This window comes from Apium graveolens, chromosome 2 (assembly GCF_009905375.1).
Source record: "Apium graveolens cultivar Ventura chromosome 2, ASM990537v1, whole genome shotgun sequence".
NCBI lineage: Eukaryota > Viridiplantae > Streptophyta > Magnoliopsida > Apiales > Apiaceae > Apium > Apium graveolens.
The window spans coordinates 139293050-139302073 of NC_133648.1; the positions used below are offsets into that span (position 1 = coordinate 139293050).

At 32.8% G+C, this 9024-nt stretch overlaps 1 pseudogene; it reads left to right on the forward strand.

Annotated features, from left to right (window-relative positions):
* The first annotated feature begins 2416 nt into the window (after positions 1 to 2416).
* On the forward strand, positions 2417 to 8040 carry LOC141693768 (quinone-oxidoreductase QR1, chloroplastic-like; annotated as a pseudogene).
* The last annotated feature ends 984 nt before the right edge of the window (positions 8041 to 9024 follow it).

Here is a 9024-nt window from a genome sequence, read left to right on the forward strand (position 1 = left end):
ATTCATTGAGATGTTGCTCATTGGTTGGTTTAGTTAATTTGAGGGGATTATTTCATTCATGCATTTTTTGTTTTTGAGTCTGTTATGCTTGAGGATAAGCATCGATTCAAGTTTGGGGGTGTGTTAAGTGGTATTTATGTCCACTTAGAACGCTTCGTAAAGGCTCGAATTGGTGTTTTGTACTCAAGTTGTTTGTGTTTTTATGTGTTTTTGTAGTGTTTTTCAATTCAGGGCATAATCGAAAGCAAGAATGGTTTTACATTATTTTTATGCTAGAAAAGTGTTAGGATGGAGCCTTGGTTGATTGCGCGGAAGAAGCCAGCAGTTGCAGTCAAGAAAAGAAGAAAAATCAAGTTTTTTCAGAAGGCCAGGGCGGTCGCCCTGTACTTGGGGGCGGCCGCGCTAGGTCATTTTCCAGAATCCTGATTCTTCTCTGATTTTGAGATTTTGAAGCCCAGCTCGATTATGAAGCCTATTTAACTCCTAAATAAGACATTTTTCATAACAAAGAGCAAGGAGATAACAACAAGAAGACCTAATATATAAATTCAACGAAGGAGAAGAATAGCTTCTTTTTACTAATGATTTTTTGCTTAAGTTGTAATCTTGGATGCTTGTTTTCTTTATTGTTTGAACCTAATACTCTTGTTAACGTACTTTACTATATTTTATTCAGTTATTTTAGGCCTAATTTATCTTAGTTTATTTACCATGCTTTTATTGGAACCCATGGTGATGATGAGTTCAGTTATGAACTAATCATTATCGTGGGGTTCTAACGAATTTACTTATGGATTTTATAGTTAATTGTTTCGATATCTTGATGTGTGGTGATTGTATGATGTCCTAGTATTGGTTGTGCTTATTCATTTTATGTGTGTCGCGAACATATAAGATGGTGTGTTAATCTCTATTGAAGCGAAAGTGAATATAGAGGTTTAGAACTTGCCATGCTAGCATAGGTTCATGTATAATTGCCCTATGTAATCAAGATAGATAACTTGTACATTAAACCTTTATGTTGTCAAATTCTATAGACATATAGGGTCTCAACATATTTGGTGTCTATTCAGCTTCTATCTCTTTTGTGGATGTCTGGTAGTAGGGTATTCATACAAAGAAAGTTGGTGTTTACTTGTTTCGTGTTATCTAATTAGTTGTCAACACCATTGCATTAATGTTAAGAACAATGACTGTGAATGAAGTAGTAATGAAGTTAGAATCCCATGTTTGTCTCATATAAGTAATTCAACCTCAATTCTCTTAGTTAATGCTATTTAGTATAATCTCTTAGTGTAATCAAAACCTAATTTGTTATTTGTCTTAGCATTGAACGATAGCCATATCATTGTTGCATAAGTGCATAAAAAGAACTTAACCTAAACCAGTCTCTGTGGGAACGAACTAGAAAGAATTCTATATTACTTTATACTTGCGTGTAATTTTAGCGTGTGTTTTCGTCCTAACAGTCACACACTACCACAATGAAAATAAGGATTCCGTGGTTTATATCTAACTGTTCTATACCTAAACTCTGATTTAGGAGAAAAGATATTTATCTCTTTATTCTTCCTGCAAGAATTAGCAAGATGATTAGTACTACCACAGTTCAAGCATGTCTTTCATTGTACCATATATGACCTTTACCAACACTTTTTTTGGTGCTACAAGCAAAAATGCTGCCGTAAAGTACTAAAATTTGATCTGAGATAACATTTTTTTTTGTGTTACGGTATAGGATAGTGAATGTTACCATATACATCATGACATTGATATTGTAACACAAAATATAATATTAGCATTGATATTACAATTAGTGTTACCATAGGACTAATGTTTAGGCAATATTATAATAGCGGGTCAAATTTTGGCAAAATTTTAACCAAATTTTAAGCGGCCCAAGAGTATAATTTTGACCCGCTCATTTTATTTTGCATAATAAAATACTTATACACTCAGAACTATACAGTCTTGCGCAAAAATACTTAGAGTCCAAAAAACACTCTCAAACATTCAAAGTCGGGGTCGATGGTTATGTAAAAATTAGGTCTTAAATTAGATCAAAGAAATTGAGCTTTCTTCTCAGTTGGGGTCTTGGAGATTTTAATTAGGGTTCTAGTAATTAGGATTTGTAGAATTTGGGGTTTTCAACAATCGGAGTTTGTAAAAATTAGGGTTCTAGCCATCACATTCTTCCTAAATTTGGGGCATTTTTCTTATTCGATTCAACATAGTCGGGTATGTTCTTATTCTAGTCTCCTATTTGTGCTCATATTTATATATGCTCAGGTTGATATTTATCTTTTTTGATTTATGTTCGTAATTGAATGGATAAGAAATTTTCTTTCACCCTTGTTCTATTTTTATAATTTTGACTCAATTAGTTCTTCTTGTGAAGTCTATAGATTATGGTCGCATGGCTGAAATACTTGTTCAGAGGGAAGCTTTCGCAGATGAATTTACTCAATTGATTGCCATTAATTGGGTATGGATATTTAGACATCCAATTTCTTAAATTTTTCCATATTGTTTTACTTCCTTGCTATAGTTTTCCTTTCTACCTTCTTTGATTTTTTTTCACAAAGTATGATGAGAATTTAGCTAGATTTCAGTCATATCCTTCTAAATGTTATAACTTGTCTTTAGATAAATGAGTTTGTGAAATTTGGTGGAACCAGATTGTTCCGTACTATGCTGATATTCTATGTGCCATTTTGCCTTCCATAGCCGATAAAGAAGAAAAAATATGAGCGGTAAGCAATGGTGTCCATAAGATTTTTTTACTTTTTATTAAAGAAGTGAATATGTCCCAGTTATCTTTGTGTTTGGTCTCTCTCCTGCATCCCTGTACTTTTTTTGTGCAACATCTGTTTTTACAGATGCTTATTTTATTAATCTTATCAGGTTGTTCGTCAAACTAATGAAGAACTTCACACTATAAAGGTTGTTCCAGTAGAAGGATTTGATGTGGGTGAAATTCTCTCTATTGCAAGGAGGTATATATTTGATACCAAACACAATGTTGTAGATGATAATTATGCTGCTTTTGTATCAGTGAAATTGATACTGCTGTTATGGTTCTCCCTTCACTTAAATAGTGCAATAGGGCACGATCCATAACCATGACGCACTACATCAAAAAATTAATTTGAATAGATGGGGTTTTGCTGAATTTATCCATTTATTTTTTTTATTTTTTATCAAGTTGTAGCGAATGGAAGGCTACTCGCATCGAAGCATTGCACTAGATGTCATCTTTGTTAAATAGACATCGCGATAAGGTAATAACAAATTTTTTTGTCATCTTACTTGTTGCTGTCCTTTCTTTTGTTGATAAGTTGATAATTAATTATACCACAAAAATATATTTTTCATGATAAATTGTTAATTAATCGTATTCTCCCTTTATGGTCAAGCACTTCTATAATTTTTTGAGTTCATATACCATAAAAAATTAACCACAAAAATTAAACGCGAAAAATTATTTACCTGCCTCTGCCTAAAGGGTGGAAACATCATGTGAAACTGAATTTAACATACAGAATGTTTGCGTTGACGATCCTTAAACTTGTTTTCTTCCTTTTTGCAGCATGTTGAAGTTCCTATACCAATTCCTAAGAAAGGAGAGGTTCTTGTTAAAGTGGAAGCAGTTGGTATTAATCCAATTGATTACAAAATACAGGGTGGAATGTTGCGTCCTTTTGTTCCAAGAAAGTTTCCTCATATACCGTGTAAGTTTATTCTCACTACTACATTAACAGTTTATAAAGTTCACAATAGACCTCGGAAGTAAAAAAAAATTATTTTGCTTGTGGTTTTTCATGGGGACAGGTTCCGACATAGTAGGTGAAATCATAGAGATTGGACCTGGAGTTGCAAAATTTTAGAAGGGCGACAAAATTGTAGCCATGCTTGGTTTTGCGGTATTTTTCATTTTTTATGATTATGCTGACTATATATCCTTTGATTTCTCAGTAAGATATACTTCGTGTTCATCCGAGATGGGCCTTATTTTATTAGTGGCTTCTAATTCTACTTGTAGTTTTAGTCTCTTACTCTCTATAGTCGAGAGATAAATCTATTTAGCAGCTTTGCTTCGACATTTTGGCAAGTTTGTTCATATTATTTTGCTTTCACTATATCGGTAGTGTCCATTCAGTGGGTCAGGAAAACATGCTGTATTAAAAAAAGGGAAATGCTAACAACAGCCTTAAGGGCTATATTTAAGCATTAAATATATTTGATCCTCATTAATATAATTAATAGCTACTAACTAATGGCACTTATATCAACTATAGTACCGCCAAATTATAGTATGTTTTTTCCCGCTCAGAATACAAATCGTCAATTTTTTATTCCTTTTATTCCCACAAATCATATCTCAACTACCATAATCTCTCCTGAGTATCTTTTTACCATATTTTCTTCATCTTCCATCTGGCTGCATACTATAATATCCTTAGTAAGTTTATTGTCTAATTTCATTATTATATATACGTAGACCTTGATTGCAATTTCTTTATACCTCCCATTTTTCATTCTTCAGTATCTCCAATTTGTAGTCTTGTGACTATGTTTTTTTTCTAAATTATAATCTCTTGTGCTTAGAACATGTTCGAGAAAATTATCCACAGAGATACTCATAGTTTTCTATCAAAAAAGAGTTTAATTTGGTTATCTACATAAATAAATTTCATCTTATAGTTGTCTGCTTTTTTTCTATCGTGTAAAACAGGTATTGCAGATGACTCTTCAAGACTTAAATGAACCTCCGATCGAAGCGGAAATCGAACCTTTTGTTGGTCAAACTTTTTCAAGTTTAGAAGAAACATATATCTTTTACAAAAATTATGCCCACACAAAAGGCTTCACAATTCAAAAAGATCGATCAGCAACAAGAAATGGAAAGTCAGTAAGACGTGATTTTTATTGTCACCGCGGAGGGAAAAAACCTATAAAACTGATTTGTCCTTCAAAAACTCAAAGAAATAGAGAGTCTTCGAAATGCCAGTGCAATTCTCATCTGCGCCTTACACTGAAACGGACTTCGGACATATTTCCGGAAGAATGGCATGTGACGAAATTCATCAATGATCATAATCATTATTTATTGTCACTCGCTGAAATGTGTTTACTTCCTATAAATCGAATCATCACTTTGGAAGATGAAAAGCAAATTTTGTTGTACAAAGAAGCAGGACTTAGTATTAGACAAACAATACGAGTCATGGAGCTTCAGAAACAGGTAAAACACGGAGACCTTTCTTTTATTGAAAGAGATGTCCAAAATTTATTTGTTAAAATGAAAAAAATGGTTGGAGCGAATGATGCAAGGATGCTTTTAGACGATATGAGATCTGCAAAATTAAAAAATGATAAATTTCAATATGTCTACACAATGGATACGGAATCGAGATTAGAAAATTTATTTTGGTCTAATGCTCAATGCTTTGAATGGTATGCTATATATGGGGATGTAGTTGTCTTTGATACCACTTATAAGGTTAATGCATATGACATGCCCTGTGCATTTTTTGTTGGTGTCGATAATCATGGAAAGACTATACTATTTGGAAGTGCACTTCTTCGAAATGAAACTACAAGTACATTCAAATGGTTAATGAAGGTACACACTTATATATCATATTATCCTTTTTTATAATTAGTTGGAAGATGATAATTTTAATTTTGTTACCTTTTTAAAGTACAGACGTTTAGAAGTGTAATGAAGACATCACTGAAAACTATCGTCACAGATCAGGATCCATGGATGACAGAAGCAATTGCAAGTGAAATCCCAACTACTAAACATAGCTTTTGTATATGGCATATAACTTCGAAGTTTAGTTCTTGGTTCACTGCTTTGCTAAAAAAGGAATATCAAAATTGGTGTGCTGATTTTTATACACTTTACAGAACCAATTTTGTTGAAGAATTTGAGCATGATTGGCCTTTACTGGTTAAAAAGTATAATTTACAAAGTAACAGACATGTTCAAGGTTTGTACAACATTAGGCAATTTTGGGCACCATGTTATTTGCGTGACTTCTTTTTTGGAGGGATGACAACTACTGGAAGATCAGAGAGCATAAATGCATTCATTAAAAGATTTGTATCATCTCATACAAATTTGAGTGACTTTGTGAAACAGGTATAACATTATTGTATATAATGAAACTTATATGAACATGTTTTAAAAATACTGGCATATCCTTATTGCAGGTGGAACTTGCTGTTGATGAGTTAAGATAAGGGCAATTACAAAATACAATGACGGGTACATTAAGACCTACTTCCATGGTGACAAAATCTCCATTGGAAGAACAAGCCTTTCAAGTTCTCACTTCATTTGCTTTTAAAAAGTTTCAAGAAGAATTCAAAAGAGCAAATATGTACTTGTTGGCTCGAGTTGAAGATAACAATTTCACAGTAAGATATTTTGAAGGAGTTAACCACAAGAATCACGAGGTATTTTGGAATGGGTTTGATGCCACATGTAGTTGCAAGAATTTTGAATTTTGGGGTATATTGTGTCGTCATATAATTCGAGTATTTATGCACAAGGATTGTTTTAGAATTCTAGATTTCTATTTGCCCCAACGTTGGTGTTCATGTCCTTGTCAGAAAGCTAATAAGAACTCCGAAAAAGTCTTAGTTGAAAATGATTTGAATGACTTTGAATCTGATGTTGGAGACATTACATTTGAAGAAGCTAATATTTTGTGCCCTCCAAAATCAACTACCAAAGGACGTCCAAGAAAAAGACGCATTAAAGGAGGAAAAAAATCTTCAAAAAAGAGTAAAACCTGTTCTAAGTGTAAAATCGCGGGTCACACAAGACCAACATGTCCAGGTAAAGAAAATGGCGCTCAGATAGACTCTAACTCTTCACATATGCCTTCAAAGAGAAAGAAAAGTTTGACAAATGAATTAGGATTAAATCCTATATTCAATGTTAAGTACTAGCTGGTCAAATGTTTTATTTGGCTGTGCATCTTCGTGACTTAAAGATTTCTCCAAGTAATTCAATATTATGTTTTGGATTTCACTGTTGTAATTTTGATTTATGGTGATGTAATTTTACCTATATTTTTCGTGGTCACTTTTCTAAAATAACATTTTTTATATTGGTTAAAAAAATTCACATTATATACCTCAAAGAAAGTTTTAAAAAGTATATAAGATTTTATAAATATTAAAGGATTAATCATCAAATTATTCTTAAAAAATGCGGTAACTATAATTTACAAACGAGCAAGAAGAAAGTAAATAAGCCGGTTCTTTCAAAAAACTAAATAAGTAAAATAAATTAAAACTGCATCCTATGAATTTATTACTCTTTCTAAAATTTTGTAGAAGGCGTACTTATCATAACTAGATGATATAAATAGTGGTAGTAAACGATGCAGTACATTAAATTCTTATCAATAACCCTAAGGGCTGTGGTTAACAGTACCCTTAAAAAAATTGGACTAATTTATTAATATTAATTGTTATGAATGTGTATTATATGATTTGAAATAATGACACACTAGAGGTGGACTGGCCGAGTATGCAGTTGTTATAGAAGACATGATGGTCAGAAAGCCATATGAAGTCTCAGCTATAGAATGTGCAGGCTTAGGCACTCGTGCTCTTACAGCTTACCAATGCCTCATCACAACAGGTGTCAAGCTCGACAAAACAGGACCACCGATGAATGTTCTTGTCACAACAGCTTCAGGCGGTGTTGGACACTATGATGTCCAGCTAGCAAAGTTAGGAAACACCCATGTCACAGCCACATGTGGCGCTCGCAATGCTGTTTCCGTAAGGAGTCTATGGGCTAATAAAATTCTCGACTACAAAACTCCAGAAGGAAAAGCTTTGATCAGTCAATCAGGGAGAAAGTACGATGCTATGGTCCACTGCACAACTAGTGTTAGTTGGTCTACTTTTAACAATGTCTTGAGCTCAGAAGGAAGAGTAGTGGATATTACTCCTAGTCCAAGTGCATTGGCCACTTTCGCAATGAAGAAACTTACTTGCTCAAAGAAATAATTGATTTGTATTTCATAAACATTAAGGGCATGTATAAAACTCCTCCCACATATGTGACTTGGAACTTTGTATTGTGTTGAATTTAAACTTAATTTTGAGTTTTTAATTAAATGTATTTAAGTTTTTAGTGTTCCAAGTGTGACCGATTGATATATTTATGTTAATAAAAATTAGAAAAAGTGTTACAATAAATACCAGAGTGTTAAAAAAGAATGTTACAATAAGATATAAAAATGTTACCAAATGATTGAATTGAGTGTTTCAATAGTAAATATTGTGTTATAAAAGAGTCTATTCCAACATATTTTTGGTGTTACTAAAGGGTAAGGTGTGTTGCAAAAGAACTGTGGTTACACCTTCAAATTGTTACCATAGAAATAGAAAATGTAACTATAGGTACTCTATTTTAACACGTTGAGAGGTGTTACCAAAATTTCAAAAAGTATAACCGTAGACACCTATTGTAGCAAGGGCAAATCCAACACCCCCAAATTTTCAAAAAATGTAACCATAGCCCTTTTTGTTGCTTTAGGTAACACTTTTTGGCCATTTTAACACTTTTTTTGGTGTTGCTACAGGTCAAATATGGTATAGTGTTTTATGAGTACCATTTTCATTAACACTAACTTTACCATTCCTATTTATCCTACACCTTTTCTCCTTGTCTTTCATGTGTAATTCCTTCAGCTTTTTCTTAAGCTGTTTCTGAGTCATTAAACCAATATTTACTAATCTTTTGTTAACTTGTTCACTCTCATCAGTATTTAAGTTTGATTTAGGTGCTAGGTTGAACCTACTTCATAAACCGACTTAACAACATCAACACTTGTCTTGAACTTTATAGGCTTCAGTTGAACTTTGTTCAGTATAAACTGATGATCGGTATTTGTTGGTTTAATCTTCTCAGTTTCTTTTTCCATTTTTCTTATCAGAATTAGATCTGTTTTCTTATCCTAATCCTGATCCCCAACAACCATTTTCTAA